Source organism: Alligator mississippiensis, chromosome 2 (genome assembly GCF_030867095.1).
Source record: "Alligator mississippiensis isolate rAllMis1 chromosome 2, rAllMis1, whole genome shotgun sequence".
NCBI lineage: Eukaryota > Metazoa > Chordata > Crocodylia > Alligatoridae > Alligator > Alligator mississippiensis.
Genome location: NC_081825.1, coordinates 82,394,625 through 82,413,250, shown reverse-complemented (window position 1 = coordinate 82,413,250; position 18,626 = coordinate 82,394,625). Strand labels below are relative to the sequence as shown.

The window sequence follows — 18,626 nt, the reverse complement described above, 5'->3', positions numbered from 1 at the left end:
TGAGCAAATATAGTAAATTAACCAAATAAATAAATTAGGGTAAAGAATATATATAATAAATATAAACAAACTTAATTGAGTATTTCTTCTCAACAGAATAGCTTCATGGCTATGTAAATTTGAGTTCAAAGGTTCTTGAGATTCCAACACTAATTTTTGAGATTTATTGTACGTGAACTAAAGATGTGACATGTATGAGAGAAGGGAAGAAACTGATCTTTAGTTGGATGTGTATTAAGAAGAATGTCATAAAAGGTTAGTAACCCTCCCATATTTTCAAGTTAACTATAGGTAAAACAGACCAAAATAGCAACTGGAAGCAAATACTACAGCTACTTCATGAGACAGAAAAATAAAAATGTCAAGTTGGATGTCTGGATATTAGATACTTGTCAATAATGACTATATCTGAACCTTAGGAGATTTTTTTAAATCAATATTCGTCTTTATGAACCTCTTCTTTTGTTGTCACTTCTGTTGCTGTTGAGGTGCCCCTGTTGCTTGTTACCTATTTTTACATCATGATGTTTTGGATTGTCAATGATTGTGTGTGGTTCAGTCAGCCAACAGTACCAGCTGCCAGAGAACTATTGTGCTATTGATATTTTATTTAAGTGTGTCCTGTTTCATCTGTGTGATTGACTTTTAGAGGTGGTTATGCCACAGCACCATGTTGCAGGTGGTACTTTTAGATTGCCAACTATTATTTCTTTGAAAGCCATCGTTCTTTCTTGCTTGTAGCTGTATTTGTTTTAACATAATATTTCTTCTATTCTAGTCTTCTGGCAGGTGGTTAACTCTGTTAAAAGTCGACACTGATCTACATTGGTGATCCTAATAAAGAAGGGGATATACAGTTCTAAGTATAGATTCTGGGTTTTTTTGTTTCAAATGAAGTTCTTTGCTATTTTCAGTGACTAATGATAAAAAAGTCTGTACTGGTGTAATGGTTATAGACTAGTCTTCCAAGAAATGTGCTTAACTGGAGAAAAAAAGTACTTACTTGGGATGTTAAAAGTCCTTTATTTCCACCACTGTGTACCATAAGTCTTTTGGAGTGATGTAGCAATCTCATGAGACTTAAATCTATTCTGTGACAGCTTCTAGTCAGATATTTATTATGTGAAACACTCATCTTGGCAGAATTTTGATGGGTTCTATCATTTTTATGTAGAATCTTGCTGTAAGGAACTGCATTTATTGACTGTCGGGTGAAAATGTGATATTTATGCAAACTTATTTTGTAAAGTAACATCTGCTGTTTGCTTTGTGGGGCCATATTCCCATAAAAGTCTCTGGAAAGCTATAAGAGGTGGTTAATTTAAGATGAAACATCCTTTTTAACACAGCCTCAAGTAAATAATCGAACTTTTCAGGAGGCAAAAACTCTTACATTTGTTTTCAGAAAATTGAGGCTGAACTGTACCATCTGATTGGACATAGAGTAAAGACACATGGCAGGTACATCTGCTCCACCCTTACACTGGTATAAATATTCACATAGGCAATTCTACGCAGGTGTCAGTGATTCCACTCCAAGGGAAATTTATCCCTCAAAGTTAAGAGTAACTTATACTGCTGATGTGTCTTCACCTCCTGTCATTCTCATCCCAAAACAGCCACTTGCACAATACAAATAGGTTGGATTAGTGCCTTCTACTTGCATCTATCTAGGATCTGCTCTGGACTTCAGTATAACTAATTCTTCAGGCACCAGGAAAGCTCTAACAATACAACAAACCAAACCAGTGTAAATGTTTATCTGTCTGCCCCAAAACATTAATCTATGCAGTGATGCTAAGAAAGGATCACTTAGGTCAAGTCAACTAAATACTGATATAGAGCTTTTCATCAATACTGAGGCCAAGATTATTTAAAGATTTAAAGATTATTGTTAAAAAAAAGAATCAAGGCCTCCTCCTCCCCCCCCACCGTTATTTTATTTATTTTGTGTAATACAGAAACTTTCACTCTCAAAAATAAATGGAAGAAAATATCAAATCACCAAACCAGAATAACACATAAGGGGAGAGTATGGTCTAGTGAACTGGTTGCAAGATGTGCAATCTGGAGATAAATGACCTTACTTTGCAATCTTGTACAAATCAATTACATTTTCTATGCTTCCATTTTCTTACCTATAAAAAGAGAAATATTATCCTTTATCTTTGAAGCACTTTAAGGTCTTGAGGTGTCCAACATCGGAAACTGCTGTTGTAGTACTATTATCTATTGCTACTTGTACCAAAAGTAAACATGTTTGTGTATACGTACTTACGTGTGCATGCATACATGGTGAGTTTGGGGCCATGTGCCAAAGGGAAGAGTGCTATGCATGTGGGATCATGCCTATGCAGTGCAGCAGAGGAGGAGCACTGTATGCAGGGGTGGTGTGGGTGCCCACGAGAGCATATGTGTGTGTGTGTGTGTGTGTGTGTGTGTGTGTGTGTAAGTTTATATGTATTATGAAGTTGTAGGCTTTTATTCTTTTGTTTTTAAAATGTTAAAATCTGCTTACAATCTCACATGTTCTATATGCGATGTAGCTAATATTTGTTAGTACAATTATAATAAAAAATAGTATTAACAATATATAGCGTATAATGCATAATGTTAAGAAGAGGGGCAAATGAACAGTTAGAGCAGTGATTCTCAACCAGGTGCATTGAGATCCTTTCAAGGATGTCACAGTGTGCCATGCAATGTTAGCACTGTTAGGTACCACTGTTAGGTATTCTCAAAATAAAACCAGAAATTTCAAATGGGAATCCACAGTGTTAAAACTATTCTGCCCTGCTGTTGTCTGAGTTCATTGTTACCAAAGAATTTCTCCAATGTTTTTCTGTAGTCAAAAAATTAGTGAAAACAAGGAGCTGGTAGTTTCCAAGGAGGTGCCTTGAGTCTCATGAGGGTTCACAGAGTCTAAAAAGGCTGAGAACAACTGGCTTACATGTAGGAGTATCTCTCCTAGGCAATACTCTCTTTCAAATAAAAGACATCTAGGACAGATTCCCAGCTTGTTTCAATTACTTTTAATATCAGTGCTGCTACATTGAATTATAGTAGCTAAGAATCTTGACTAGAAGGGAAAACTTGTAGTGTCTGTGACTACTTGGAAAAATAGTTATGTTGCATGAACCTCACAAAGTTTGCACTAAAGTTTAAGGTAACCCTACCTTGTACCTTTGTTTCATACAACACTTAACTTTGTTTTTTCTTCACTTGAGATTAAAAGAAAAATGACACCTCAGTAGTGCAGTCAAAATCCATACATGAACACCACCAAACTTGGACTTTATATTATTTTCCTTTGCATCAGGCTATGAAGAGATTCTTGTCTGCTTTGCTTACAAAGAGCCAGATGCTCCAGATAAAGTCAGTGTGTCTTTCACCTTAAGTTCGTTGGTCTTAGGCCTTTTATATAAAGAGGATTTCAGAGAAGCAGCATGAATGCATCATGGACACTGGACTAACTTTTTTGCCTTCATTTCAATCGGCTTTGTGGGCTCACTGCTGTAGAACAGTAGGGTACCCATGCGGCTAACCTCTCTACTCAAGTTTATCACTCTGATATAACCAGCCACAAATTTTGCATGTGAAAACTAATAATGCCCTGAAAAATAACTCCTTGTACAAGTCAGCTCCAGTTGAATAATTGTGATATATAGCAATATTAGACCAGCTTTGTTGTTAACATAAATCTAAATTACATGTTAATAATCATACATCAACTATGTCTTTGTAGCAGCCAGGAACCAGCTACATTATTTAATATACTGTACTTTCATAATAAAAATATAAGACTTCACATTCAAAGTCTTAGAACCTCCTGGCTTTGAGTGGAGGTTTGTGATTGGTATGCCAGGTCCCTTGCTCTGTAGGACTTCAGAGTATGGTAAATCCCTAGAGCATTTCACCTCCACTGTTTCTTTTGACAGTCTTTCATAGAGCTTCTGCTGATTAATTGTTAGACTGAATATGCTTGAACTAAGTCATTAATTTTGTCTAAAAGGGAATAGTTCTAGAGCACTTTCTATAGCAAGATGATCTTGCTTGCATTATTAATTACCTTCTCTAGTGGCTCTCTGTCTCCACACACACACACATTTTCTTCTTCCTGTTCAGGGACTTAAGCAATCAATAAGTATGAAATTTTTAAAGGTGTCCAACATTAGAAACTGCTGTTGTTGGAATTTCAAATAACAGTAAAGATTAATTCTGTTACAGGCTGAGTATTTTGGTGCTGCTTTATCAGTTGGATGGGAAGAAGCAGTTATTTTTTCATCCACAAGGACCCTATTTTTAATGTAGTTTTGACATATGCTCTTTGAAACAGCTCAGGTACATATCTGCAGCGTGTGTGGTTTTGTAAGGGCAGAATTAGCTGGGAGGTGTAGAAGAGATAAAGGTTAGTTACAGACCCAGTAATTACACCTGGTCACTTGCTTTGGACATTCTGATCCTTTATTTTGTTCCATCATTTTAAGTACAATGTAAATCAGGTCTGTCCAACTGGTGGCCTATTGGCGACTTGTTGCCCATGAGGGGTTAAGTTGTGGTCCCTGAGCTCCTGTCTGATCACCCCTCCCTGCATCGCTCTGCTATAACAGCATCCAGAATCTCTGAGCTCCTCCTACCTCCTTTGACTGCTGCTTCCTGCCTCTGCCCAAGGGGGCATGGCAGTGTGGCAAGTGGCATGAGGAGCTGAGTGTGAGCTTGGGGTCACATGCTGAGAGGGCACACTGCCACACACAGGGGATCATGCCTATGGGGTGCAGCAGTAGGGGGGCACCCTGTATAGGGTGTTTTTGAAGACATGTGTTGTAGCAGAAGGTGGAATGATCTTGTGCACCTACATGTTGTGGGAAGGGGGAATTGTTATTACCCATCTGCACATTGTAGCGGAAGTGTGGGAGGGATTGCACTTCTGTGCTCACACAGTGAAGCAGGAGGTTGGGTACCTGGTTTAGTGCTGGAAGGGTGGGATGCTCATTTGAGTGTACAGGGCAATGGGGTCTGGGTGGGGGGAGTGTCAACACAACGTGGTGGCCTGTGAGCTGAATGGTGAGGCTCCTGCTGGTCCCTGGGCACATCTTTCCCACAGGCTTAGAAGTTACACAGCCCCGATTCTATGCTTTGGCTTCCATGCAGATTTGTATCAGTGTAACTAAAGGTGTGATTTTAAATTGGAGTAATTAAATTGGTACAACTTGGTTTTTAGTTACTGAAAACAACTGATATATGGTTTTATATAGAACCCAGTTATTGTTTTGGGTTGCCTTTGTAAATATACACAAACACACATGCACACAGATTTACAAAGGCAACCTAAACTGATAACCAGTTTCAAGCAGAGAGAAGTATGTCAGCACAGATTTGCACTGATTTACCCTAACTAGATTAATCAAACTACTGCAAGCTTGTTACAAGACTTTTGTCTTGTCTCCTTTTGAAAGCCACTGGAGGTTAAGTACCTACCTACCATTTGTGGCTTTGAAAATCTGCCTTGTCAGACCTGAATCAGCAAAATGCTCATGCGTATACTTAATTATAAAGAAAGGAGTATTTCCATTCCTATCCAGAAAAACCTTTAAGCCTATACTTGAAATGCTTTTGAAGGAAAGGAAATAGGAGAAAAGAATAGGAGATGCTCTGTTTACCAGGGCACCCCTTGGAATAACTAGGAATGATGGCCACAAACTGATAGAGAGCAGATTTAGGTTAGACATCAGGAAGAACTTCTTTAGGGTAAGGGTTGCCAGAATCTGGAATGGGCTTCCAAGGGAGGTGGTGCTCTCCCCTACCTTGGGGGTTTTTAAGAGGAGACTAGACATGCATGTGGCTGGGGTCATCTAATTCCAGCACTCTTTCTTGCCCAGGGCAGGGGGACAGACTCTGATCTACTGAGGTCCCTTCTGACCCAAACATCTATGAATCTATGACATTAAAGAAATGTGAGTAAATAGCACAAAATGGGATATGGGCTTACCAAAGGTAGGTCACACCAGACTGGGCCCCAAGGGGCAGCCATGACACCCCCAGGTAGCTCAAAGGCTATGCCCCGCACTAGGTCTAGCTACCCTCCCTTTATACTTTCCTGCCACGCCTTGATTTAGTGGTTGATTTTTTTTTATTTAAAGGGAAGCTGCCCAAGAGTCCTAGAGCAGGCTTTAATCCTAGCTTTGCTAGCAACCCTGTTACCTTAATCTGACCTTCCAGACCCTGCTAGCACAAATCAAATCCTTCGCTAGATGGGCCCTTCCAGCCAATATGTGTCCTAGGGCACCCATTGCCTTATGGCCTCCAATCTCCCTTCCAGCCATGCCTATGTCTTGCAGGTGTTACCATTTAGTCATCTCAGGGGTAGTTGGCCCCAGTCCCTTATCAGGTTGTTTTAAGTCTTTATTTCCCTTGTTGGGGCATCAGCCTCTTTGGCTTCTGCCTCTTTTCTCCTGCTGGGCTTGGCTTCTGGACTCCAGTGACTGTCTTGTCCTTTCCAGCTCTTCTTGGCCCTGGGCCAGGCTCTTGCTCCTTGAAGCTTTGAGTTCCTGGCCCTAGTCTTGCCTCTCTTGGCCTTTGGTTCCTGCTTCTCTGGGCTTTGGGCCCCTGGACCAGATTCTCACCCCTGCCCCTCCTGGGCAATGGTTACACTTCTCATGGGCTTTGGGCCCTTGGCCCTAGTTCCTCCATTTCTAAGGCAATTCTGGGTTCCCTAGTCCATGTCTACCTTACGGCTCTGGGCCCTCTGGCTTGGTCAGTGCTTTGAGCCTGACTCCTTCCATGGCTTAAGGAAGTCATGTGCCACTTGGGCACCAATGAGACTTCTAAACCGCACCTCACAATCCCACCTAAACCACTAGAATGCCATCACACAGGAAATGGTTTGGGTTACTATGACAAAAGAATAAACCCTCAAGCTACCACCTAAACACTCCCTGCACTGGGTCTGAATATCAAACAAGCATCCTAGCCATACATGTGCTATATATAGCACAATCCTTCAGGAACTCGTGTCCATGTTGTATGTATATGTGTGTATATACATACATACGTACATACATAATGAAAGGGGGGGGGAGGGAGAGGGAGAGAGTAGGGAAAAGGGACAGTTAGGAGAAGCATACAAGCAAAAAGTGTATAGGAAAAAAGGAGTCACAAAAGCTAATTCAGGTAAGGGGATAAGAATCATACTTATTAACACAGTCCAGTTTGTGGATAAATGGAGGAAGTTAGTCAGCTGGAGTCCCACAGGTATGATAATCATTTGTTTGCATTTGGTCAGGAAAAAGATACCTGAATGCACATGAGCAAGTTTCTTGGTTCAATTGATTACAGTTGTTTTTTTTGCCTGAGCATGGTGCTATCCATGAGCCGAGAGGTAATTAGCTGTGTCATTTTGAAGTTGAACAGAAAGCAGAGTAGATGTATATTATTTGGTTAGTCTATAAGGTACATATAAAGAGCACAATCTTTCAGAACACATAACTTATATAGATTTTTAAATATCCAAGACTATTAATGTTATTGTCTGCCACAACTTCCAGAATCTTCTCCATATTGTATTACAGGGCTGCACAAATACAGCATTTTGGTAATATCCTTTTGGGGGTGTGTTAATATTTAAAAAATGAATGCCTTATCTTGCCTAATTTACCTATTATTTAACCTACCTGTTGTAATCCCCCAATCCTATTTAGTTTAAATCTTCTGATAGTTCAACAGATTTCTATAGGGGGAGGATAAAAGCTTAACTTTCTCCAGAAAAGGTGCGACTACTGATTTGAAATGGGTGGATTTTATCTTCCAAACCTTCAAAAATATCACAATACCTCCTTAGTAAGTCAGGATATGTCTTGGATGGCTGATATAACAGATAACTCTCCCATATGGGTGGAAATTGAACAGGCAAATATGTTTCCCCTTCTATTATCAGCTATCTTGTAGAAAAACTGGCCAACTGTGGCCTTGGCTACATCACAGTCCACTGGCTGGGGAATTGGCTCTGAGGTCAGACCCAGAGAGTGGTAACTGATGGAAGTCAATCCTCATGGTGTGTCGTGACCAGTGGGGTCTCCCAAGGTTCTGTCCTTGGGCCTATACTCTTTAACATCTTCATTAATGATGTGGACATTGGTATCAGAAGTGGACTGGCCAAGTTTGCCGATGACACCAAACTTTGGGTAAAGCATCCACACCCAAGGACAGGACGGTGATCCAGGCCACCCATGACAGGCTCATAAAATGGGCAGAAGAAAACCTGATGGCGTTCAACACCGAAAAATGCAAGTTACTCCAGCTTGGAAAGAAAAAGCTGCGGCATGCTTATAGGCTCAGCAGTACTACACTAGCTAGCACCATGGCTGAAAGGGACTTGGGGGTCATGACTGACCACAAAATGAATATGAGCCACCAGTGTGATGTTGCAGCTGGTAAAGCGAGCAAAACTCTGGTTTGCATCCATAGATGCTTCTCAAGCAAATCCCAGGATGTTATCCTCCCACTGTATTCGGCCTTGGTGAGGCCGCAGCTGGAGTACTGTATCCAATTCTGGGCTCCACAATTTAAAAAAGGATGTGGAAAAGCTTGAGTCCAGAGGAGATCCACATGCATTATCAAAGGACAGGAGAATAGGCCTTATAATGAGAGGCTGAGAGCTATGGGACTCTTCAGCCTGAAAAAGTAGCTCAGGGGGAAACTGGTGGCTGTCTATAAGTATATAAGTGGTGTATATCAGGATCTGGGGGAATGCTTATTCACCAGAGTGCCCCAAGGGATGACAACGTCAAATGCTCACAAACTTCCCCAAGACCATTTCAGGCTAGACATAAGGAAGAACTTCTTTACTGTCCGAGCCCCCAAGGCCTGGAACAGACTGCCGCCAGAGGTGGTGCAAGCACCTACTCTGGACTCCTTTAAGAGACATTTGGATATTTATCTTGCTGGGATCCTTTGACCCCAGCTGAATTTCTGCCCCTGGGGCAGGGGGCTGGACTCAATGATCTTCTGAGGTCCATTCCAGTCCTAATGTCTATGAAGTCTATGAAGTACATAACTCTGTAATCCCTACAATTTTTGCAGCCCTATAAGCTTGGGAAAAAAATTGGCAAACTTATTGAAGTTTCATCCTTTGTTGCATCAAGAGGTCTCTATTTAGGGCAATTTCTTGTTGAAGTATGGGTCCTACAAACTGAGGTGGAAAAAGTGGATGGATAAGAGTATTGTGCATGTCGAACAGTTTCTAGTAGGAAATTGTTAAACTCTTTTCTGAGTTATGTGAGGAATTTGACCTTTCAGAAGCAGTTGAATGACAACATATGTGGTTACATCAAATATTAAAAAATCAGTTTGTATCTAAAGCTTTAGGTGTAGCAAATATTCCAGAAGACATTATTTTTTGCCTTTGAAATGTGCTTCTCTTTCCCATTCTGTGCTATCACTCTGTGAATATGTAATTGCACATAGCAGGCTTGATACAGACTATTTAAGACTGGAATGGAATGGAGACTGAGGTATCCAGATGACAGAATTTCACTGGAAATCAGCAGTTCACAATAATGGTCATCAACAATCGGTCTTAGTTTTATACAAGAAAATATCTGTCTTTGTCTGCACTGGGCTCCCTCTGAATTTAAAAAAAAATAAGTATAGTTCCAGTAGATACATATTGGAGATGTGATGCATTGCTGGCAATGCTTAGTCACATGCTTTGGTCATGCATTCTTACCATTTTTTTTCTTTTTTGGAAAGAAATTACAACTAGAGTCAATGTGGTTTTGAACACAGCACTGATACCTTTGGCAAACATATGTGTTTGTAGTTATATTCCCAAAGAATTCAAACTGAATCCTTCCCAGATTGCATTCTTACCGCAGGACTTATTAGCAACTTGCAGAATTGTCCAGGTCCAGGACAATACAGAAAGACAATGGCAATAGCTGGTATCTATGAAGAGTCAGGTTAGCAGGCTTAACTGGTTTGAAAAGTTTGGTGCAATCTGGAGCAACCATTGCAGCTTCCTTAGCCTGACGAAGGGTTTTTGAACCCAAAAGCTTGCTTAATAACTATTCTCCAACCATTTGGGTTGGTCTAATAAAAGATATCAAATTCACCCAAGGAACCTTGTCTGCGTGCAATCTGGAGGGAATTCTTGGAATATTTTGGTAGTTAAATTGTTGCTCATTGCATGCTTCTCTTTTCTTTCCCTTTTATTGCTTATTATTTGTGATCATTTGGTTTTACACCTGCAGTTAATATTTTTTATGATTTGTATTGTATTTAAAAACAATATTTTAATAAGATACAGAAATATTTATCTATAAAGGGCATAGTGTGTCTGTCTGCCCATAACGCTTCTGGCAAACTGCTCATGCACTGCCGAGAGGGCGGGTGGCAATTGGCTGCATGGGCCAGAGCTGTGCAGGCCCAAGTTTGAGCTGCTGCTGGGGCAGTTTGTGGTGGCAGCGAACATGCCCCAACCACCTGAGCAGTGGGGCTTCCCCACACTTCCGTGCCTGAGGGCGAAGGGGGGGAGGGGTCACAGTGGCAGTGTCTCCTGCCACCCAGCCCTGATGCCCCCCAGAACAACCAGCAGGGAGGGGAAGGTGGTGGCCAGGTAGTGAGGGAGGGGAACGGGGAGGGGAAGGGAGGCAGGCAGATGCAGGCCGTGCGGAGCAGGCCAAGGGGGTGGGGGGAGGGAGGCACGGCGCGAGGCTGGACGAGGAGCAGGCAGGGGGAGGAAGGGTGGTGCGGGGTCGGAGATGGAGCGGTGGGGGTGGGAGGCGATGCAGGGCCGGATGCAGAGCGGCGTGGGGGAATGTGGGGCCAGATATAGAGTGGCAGAGGGGGTGGAGCGGGGGGAGTGGAACAGGGCCAGACACATGGTGGTGGCGGTGTGGGGTGGAGGGTAGTGCTACTCCACTCCTGCCCCTCCCCCCCCCCGGTCATTCTTGATGGGCTATTTGCTAGTCATTGATACTACTGTACAAAAATAACATAGTTAAAGGACAATGTTGACAAAAACACAAATGGGAATAAACTGGCTCTGATTTAACTTTAGACTGGAAATTTGAAGATTTCCCACATTCCAAAGAAATTTACTCTGAAAAAGCTTCCCATAAGGAGTATCAGTGACAACACCTGACTAATTTTTAAGATGGGCATTGATAAATTAAATGGATTGTATGGTCTCATTGCAGTAGTAGCTATTGGACTTTATGATCCTGGAGGTTCTTTCCAGCTGGGAGCAGCAAGGATTAGTAGGCAGAGAAACTATATAGATCTACATCCTGAATACACCCTGTCTGCTAGGGTCAGTTTAACTATAGTTGAAGTTCAGTGGTATGTGAGTGCTTTGCTGAACTGAGGTCTTTAACCACCACCATGTAAATGTTGATTTTTTTTATTTACATGGAATTTACTAAATCAGAGGGTATTTTATCCTTGTATTAATGGCTAGATAAGAAATCAGGCAGTGTGAAATTAGGCCTAAAGTGCTCTGCTAATTCATTTCTTCCTAAATTACTGGTTAGTAATTATTGGTTTTATTTGGTTGGTAACAAGTAAATTAAAGGACAATTCTCTAAACTCAGCAACACTGTTGTCAGTCTAGAGCAGCTCAGCTGATTTCCATGTGTTACTTCAGATTATTACTGGTACAAATCAAATCAGAAGCTCTCTCACTGTCCTTAAAAATGTTCCTCTTTGAAGTGAACCCTTAACAATAGTTAAGATAAAATTTGAGAAAATAATACTCTGACAAGGGCCTGTTACCATTTCATTATTACAACCTCTCCTTCGAGGAAATTTCCTCTAGTTTTAGAAAATACTTGATCTGGCCTGACACTTGTTAACATGAGTTGGCCCAGAAGGATCTAAAATGCTTTTAAACTTGCACCCAAAATGAGCAGAGTGAAACCAAAATTATATTGGGTTTATCTGGGGGTGCTCTTTTTCTAGGCAAAAGAGAAGACTCTCTCCTGAATAGAAGTTAGACAGTCACAGTGGTGTAACTAGGGTGGGAGGATCGGGGCAGTCACCCTGGGCTCTGACTTGGTGGGGGTTGGAATAAATTTTGGCTGCTGCAGCTGCACAATCATGCCAGTGGCAGAATAGCAACCAGATGGTGCTACTGCCCCTTTGCATGTCAACTCTTCCCAGCACCTGGCTGCATCATTATGCCTATGGGCAACCATTAGCTTATAGCTTGAAATTGTGCATTTTCACATTTTGAAGAATATTGGTTGGATACAATGAAGGTAATATAGTTTTAGAAACAAATGTACATTTCCTTAAAATTGCACAGCTAATTGAATCAAGAGCTTAACTCCATTTTTGCTGAGGAGATGTCAGTTTGACATCTTCTGTTGAGCTCAGATGAGTGGATTTAATTTGTGTGAAGGACCCCACTGCCATCAAGGTTTGTAATTCTTTTGCATGACTCTTACTTCTCCTATGTCAGTCACAATTGAAAAACTTTGTTTTATTTGATTTTTGTCTTGAGATGACAAAGCATGGGTTGCTCAGGTTTCACTGAAGACATAATTTGGTCTGTAGAAACCTTATTTCTAAAGATGATATATGAGCAAGCAAGAATTTTCAGTGTGGTCTGATAAATATTTCCCTTCTTTATTTGTAAATTATGTGCTTTTTAGTATGAAAATTATTGGGGATCCATGAAATTTCATTATGACATCTTTACAGAGTCATTTCTCATAGCAGAACCACGCCTTAAAAACATTTAAATCAATCAAAATAATACATTTTGGGCAATCACCTAAATGATTTAGTTGATAAGAACTGCTCAAGAATATAAAATATCCTAAGAACCATTTATTCATGCTTTTTGGGGAATATTTGCAAATATTTTATATTAAAATGAGAACTGGTTCATGAATGATTGAGTGACCAAAAACCAAGCTAAATTCTTCAGATATTTTATTTGCATGAACAATTAAAATGCCTTATTTTTAAGGATTTGATCTAAAGACCAATTAGCAAGTATTTTCACCATCCTGTAGACTTTAAAATGCACATCATTTAGTGCATGTGTTCTGCCTTGAGCAAGGGGCTTGACTAGATGACCTAATGCTGTCTCTTCCTGCCCTATTTTCCTATCATTCTATGTACATCTCTTTCCTTGTATAAATCATACACAGTATTTTTCTAGCTATTGGTTTAATAGCTTATAAAGTGTATCAGAGAAATACTAAGCTGATTTCAGGATGGGTCATTTAATACTTATCATTTAGCATCATCTCCACTTTTAGTACCTAAATAGTACATCCTTTTTTGGCCCTAGTCCTTTACAAAAAAAAAAGTAAAATAGCTCTTGGAGAAAAACACATTTAGTGGTGGGAAGTTCATAACGTGGGCATTACATCACAGAGACTTGGCAGTTATGTATCATCTCTGAAAAATTTCTGTCAGTTTCCCGTGATGATGGATCCTGATTTACAAGCTCTGGCACCAAAGGTGAGATGACTGAGTCCTAATTCATTGAACCCAGCAGCAAAAAGGCATTAATATTTAACCAAGATATCAGTGAAGGCAAATGGTTCATTCATAGCTTACTGGTAACATATGCTTCAGGTGAAACAGTGCTCCAAGTATTTTTGTAGATGTTAGGATACTTTTTTCCCCTCTAACTCTATGCATTAATTTTTCCTCCATATCTTCTGAATTATTTTTCAAAAGCTTGACAGTTCAATGAACTTCCATTTAGTGCTTGAGAAATGCATAACTAATGACCGTAGCTTCACAAACTGAAGGTTGCCTTGTACTTTTGAAAAAAGGGACGAATGACGTAAACAAATAGTCGTCAAAGCAAGTATTCTTCCATTTCCTGATTTGTGTGTGCAAGTATGGATCGAGGTATCTTCATACGTACTATCTTCTTCTTTCATAGGTTCACTTGCTCTGTAAGCTAAATTCAGTCTACCCTTTTTTCCTAGATACTTAAATGTGCAACCATTTAGCATGTTCTAGTTGGCATATGTGCATTTTCAACTTTGTGGGTCTATAAAAGCACCCATTTATTCATGTAAATTTTTACCAAGATTCCAGACAGGAATGATAAGGAACATTTCTAGGCCAAAGCTCTACATAGAGAGGGACAGAGAGAGGTATAGGGAGGAGTTTTGAGGATACAAATGAACATTCTGTATCATTTTCACAGGATAACTGGGACATAATTAGTAAAACACTCCCCTTGTTTTCGTTTTAAAAGAAATGCTCTCTTTTTTTGTCACCCTCCTAGAGTGGGAAATGTAGCAGGAGATCTGAAAGAAGTTTTAATTACATACCTCAATGGAATGAGTACTGGTACATCTCACGTGTGATTTTGTATCACAGAAACTAAACCACTCTTTCATCTCTTGAGATTTTGCGGATAACAAGATCATAGCAAAATATTGTGAGAACATGATTGTGTATGCAGACTTACATTTTGAATGATTTTGTTTGCAGCAGTATAGATGATGAGCATTTGATAGCATGTAATGCTGGGCATCTTTTAAAAGATAAATTTAATTCCATGGATGCAAATGTGTTCTGACCAACACTTCATGCAGCTCCCTGACATCAGGGTTTACATCAGTGTAAGTGATATGAGGATCTGGCTCCCTGATTCTAATGCTCTGTGTACTATAGCATGTTAAGCTGCACTGCACTGCATGGAGTATCTTGGCAGCTTTTAGTGCACTCACAATACTTTCAGCGCATCGCCATTCCTCATAGTTGCTCCTATCAATTTTGTCAGGAGATGGCTGTGTTTAGCTTTCTGCACAGCTGTACTGCATGTCATTTACTGTTATCAGATCATGACAAATCATTCTTTTCAAGGTGCAAACCAGGATTTTCAGTCCATGGTATCTGTAGGAATTTCTTTAAGGGCATTGTTGCAGATCTCCACCCAGTCACTTTAATTTTCTTTGCCAATATCCTGCAATTTGCAGATTTTTTTTGTGTGGAGGTAGTACATAAAATGTGCATCCCATTGGTATGTTATTCCTCCAAAAGCAAGCGGGGAATGATCTTAATTAAAGCTTTATGTTCCAGAGCATATTTTTAGCTGTCTGTCTCCAATATCTACTTCAGGGCACACTTTAATAAGGGCAAGAATTTTGTCACACGTCTGAACCTCACTTTATTAAGACGAAAAGATAAACTCAGAAAAAAAGAAGTGTGCAATAGCTGAAAATCTAAGCGTAATCATATACTTTTACTTATTGTAGCTACCAGCTTATACAACAAAGTTTCAGTAGGACAAGGTACAATATTGCATGTGTAAAAGTATCTAACCATAGTCCTTGATTAGGATACCTGAAAAAACCTGTTTTCCAAGGAAAAAACTTTTTCCTTGGAAGCATTTTCTTGAAGTCTTTTGGTGACCATAACACCTTTTAAGGAATAATATATTTTAATTTTGAATCACCAGATTCTGATGTAGTTGTCACACTCTTTAACATGGAAGAAAAATAGCTGAATCCATGGAAACAGATGTCAGCCAGCTAAAACAACAGAAAACTCTATGGAAGAAGGACAAAGCAATGTGAGAGTACACAGCAGCCAGCTTCTCCCAACTTTTCATGTCAGCATCTGTTTTCTTGAGGTAAGCCTTCAATGAGTCCTTGTACATTTCCTACGGCCACTGCAAAAGGCCCCAACTAAGTTGGGAGTAGAGCACTTGGGAGTTGAGAGTCAGGTGGAGAGACATCTGCAAACAGTATCCAGTCCAGCGAAGTTGGTGGTGGAAGATCACCAACTCAGTGCTAGTAACATTGGATTTAGCAAGGATGTTGGCATTTGTTCAGCAATCTTCCCATTTGACGTGGAGATTTTTTGGGAGTCATTGTTGATGATACTTCTCCAGGGTCTTGAGATGACGATGGTAGTGGAAGTATGAGCATGCTTCACATCTGGAGACCAGAGTGGGGATGATGACTGCTTTGATGACGGCTCTGGAAAGACACCCGGATCTTGGTGTCTTTCCAGAGATTCTGGTTAATAAAGACATCCTACAGCAATTTCCTGAAGGAGGCACTTGCACACTGGATCCTGTGCTGAATCTCCTCATCAATGTTCACTCTGAGTGAGATGGCTCCCGAGGTAAGGGAAGTGCTTGGCTACCTACAAGGTCTTTCCTTTGATGGTAATTTGTGTGTGGGGGGGGTACATTAATGGCCTGTAGCAGGATGGTAGAACACTTTAGTCTTCTTGATGTTGAGAGAGAGAGAGACTCAAAGTTCGGTAGGCGTCTCTGAAAAGATCCAATGTGGTCTTCTAGTTTTCCTCAGTGAGAGCAAGGATGGCACAGTTATCAGTGGGTTGATGGTTGTTTGAGTACTTTGGTCTTCAAGTGAAGATGACTCAGATTGCGGAGACCTCTACCCATTTAGTACTCGATGTCAATTTCAGAAGAAAGAACCAGGATGACTGTCAGAAGAATGGAGAACAGAGTTGGGGTGATGATACATCTTTGCTTTGCCTCAGCTCAGATGACAAATGGGTCTGTCTCTGATCCTTGGAATAATTGCAGTCATCTGGTCATGGAGGAGCCAGTTTACATGCCCAGAGATACTGAAGGTATAGGTTTTGCTGGATTTGAAACTTTAAAAATGTGTTCCTATGTGTTTTTCTGGCACTTTATAGTTTTACAAAAATGTTAAAATAAACAACAATTTAGAAGTAAAAATTGAACCATGGAAAAACTTCTGGTTTTAGTTCTTTTTATAATTGAAACACAGGACCAGAACTGCTTATAATATTGGTATGAAATTCATCCTTTCTTTTGAGTCTGATTGCTTTGTGAAACTGTGATTAATTGATGCCATTCAGGGAGACAAAGTTTCTTGCTCCAAGCTGTTCATTTTGCTAGAAGCTGTCAGACAGTGACCTAAAATAATATTTATTTACAAACCTGTAGAAAGAAGACAAGTGGTGTTCATCAAATATTCTGTCATTCCAAAATGGTGATACCCTATGCTTACCAGCTAGGAGTCAAGGAGATTACACTGTCTCTCCTCCTAGACTTTCTAGACTTGCTCCTCAGCTGCTATACATTTGGCAAACTTCTGTTGACTTCATTACACAAACAGATATTTTCTGAGGTCATCTGTGTCTACTTTAACTTCTCCAGTTTTGTGCTTTGTTTTCTTCTTATCACTGTAGCGGTAGTATTGAATTGGCAGAAACCCAGTCAGCTATGTTCAGGTTATTAATGTGGATGGTGGTCAGCCAGCATATATTTGATAGTAAGCAACTGGGTCAGTAATCCATAATTCATTGATACCGACAGACACGGGCCATTAGGGGATTGTAAATATAATGCTGGCATAACCTTAATTATAGTCAAGATCAGCAGCACTGCCAGAGTTAAGTATGAGTTGAAGTATCCTTTATAAAATCTGTTTTTCAGTGGTTTATAGGATTCAGTTATGGTAATTTGCATTCAGATAAACCTGGCATAAAATTGTCAGCTCAAATGCAGATTTCTTTCTAAAAATGGTTCAAATAAGTGTCTGGCACATAGCAATCAGCTAAACCATCATTATATAGAGGAAGATTTATGTGGCCAGCGATAGTTAAATTAAAAATAAATTTTACATGCTCACAATTTGCAAGCAATTATCATTGATTGACTTATCTTTGTGTATTTAGAATAAATATTCTGTAAAGATGTCTGCTTCTGATCTTATAATACACCAGCTACAAAAAAAAAATCCAGTCCAATTAACTGTGTTACAGCGCTGGAATATGGTTCAAGTTAAGTGAGAATCCAGCCTCATGTTTTTGTACCTTTAAAAAACAGCTACTATGTCTAATAGGTGTAGTGCTAATATAGATGGTATTATTCTTAACTTTCAGTGTTCACTTTCCAGAGTGCTGCTGCTTGTAAAGTTTGTATTCCCAAATGTTCTCAAGAAGCAAATACAAACAAATCAGGAAAAGATCTGTAGCTAAATGATTTAAAAATGTGTCTTATATAAAGGTCTCTCTCTTCCCCCTTCCCAGTAATGTAAGGCCTAGTCAGAGTTGAGTGCTTGTATTTCTTGGAATGGTCCTTGTCCAATCACATAACTTCATCATTATGAAGGGTGTCCTTCCTACACTTCATTTAGAGTTTCTCCCCTCCCCCAATATGGCAAAATGAGAAGCTGCAGCGAGAGGTCACTAGCCAATCAACATAGTGAACTGATTGTCTAACCTAAGTAATTACTGCAGTCGCCACAGGTAATAACTTTTTGCTCCTAGTGACAGATCTGCACGGCCCTATGGTAACCAAGGTCATCTAAACAGCTTAGCTTGTAGTTTAATATTGCATCACAGAATAGAAAAACTTGCTTTATCAAGTAGATTCTAGTTAAAAGCTTAAGATCATTTTCTTGTATAAACCCCTGGAGCTCAATAATAGATTCCTTGTCAAAGTTCAGATCCCATGTGTATAAGTGCATTAAACTTAAAAAAATCTATGAATATAGCCTGTGCTTACAGACATACATGTGTATATGAGCATACACACACACACACACACACACACACACACACACACACACACTTTTTATTTATTTATTTTTTAAAGAGTTTGGGAATTTTAAAGGTTAAGACTGCTTAAGTTTGTAGGAAATGTG

The 18,626-nt window shown here is 39.9% G+C and overlaps 1 long non-coding RNA gene across 2 annotated transcripts in view; it reads left to right on the top strand.

The window, feature by feature from the left end:
- Positions 1-18,369, top strand: part of LOC132248331 (uncharacterized) — a 48,684-nt gene extending 30,315 nt beyond the window's left edge. For both annotated transcript variants that reach the window (XR_009459505.1, XR_009459506.1), the window contains exons 2-4: positions 15,434-15,607; positions 15,869-16,104; positions 16,414-18,369. This is a non-coding gene — a long non-coding RNA (uncharacterized LOC132248331). The remainder of the gene's footprint in view (positions 1-15,433; positions 15,608-15,868; positions 16,105-16,413) is intronic.
- The last annotated feature ends 257 nt before the right edge of the window (positions 18,370-18,626 follow it).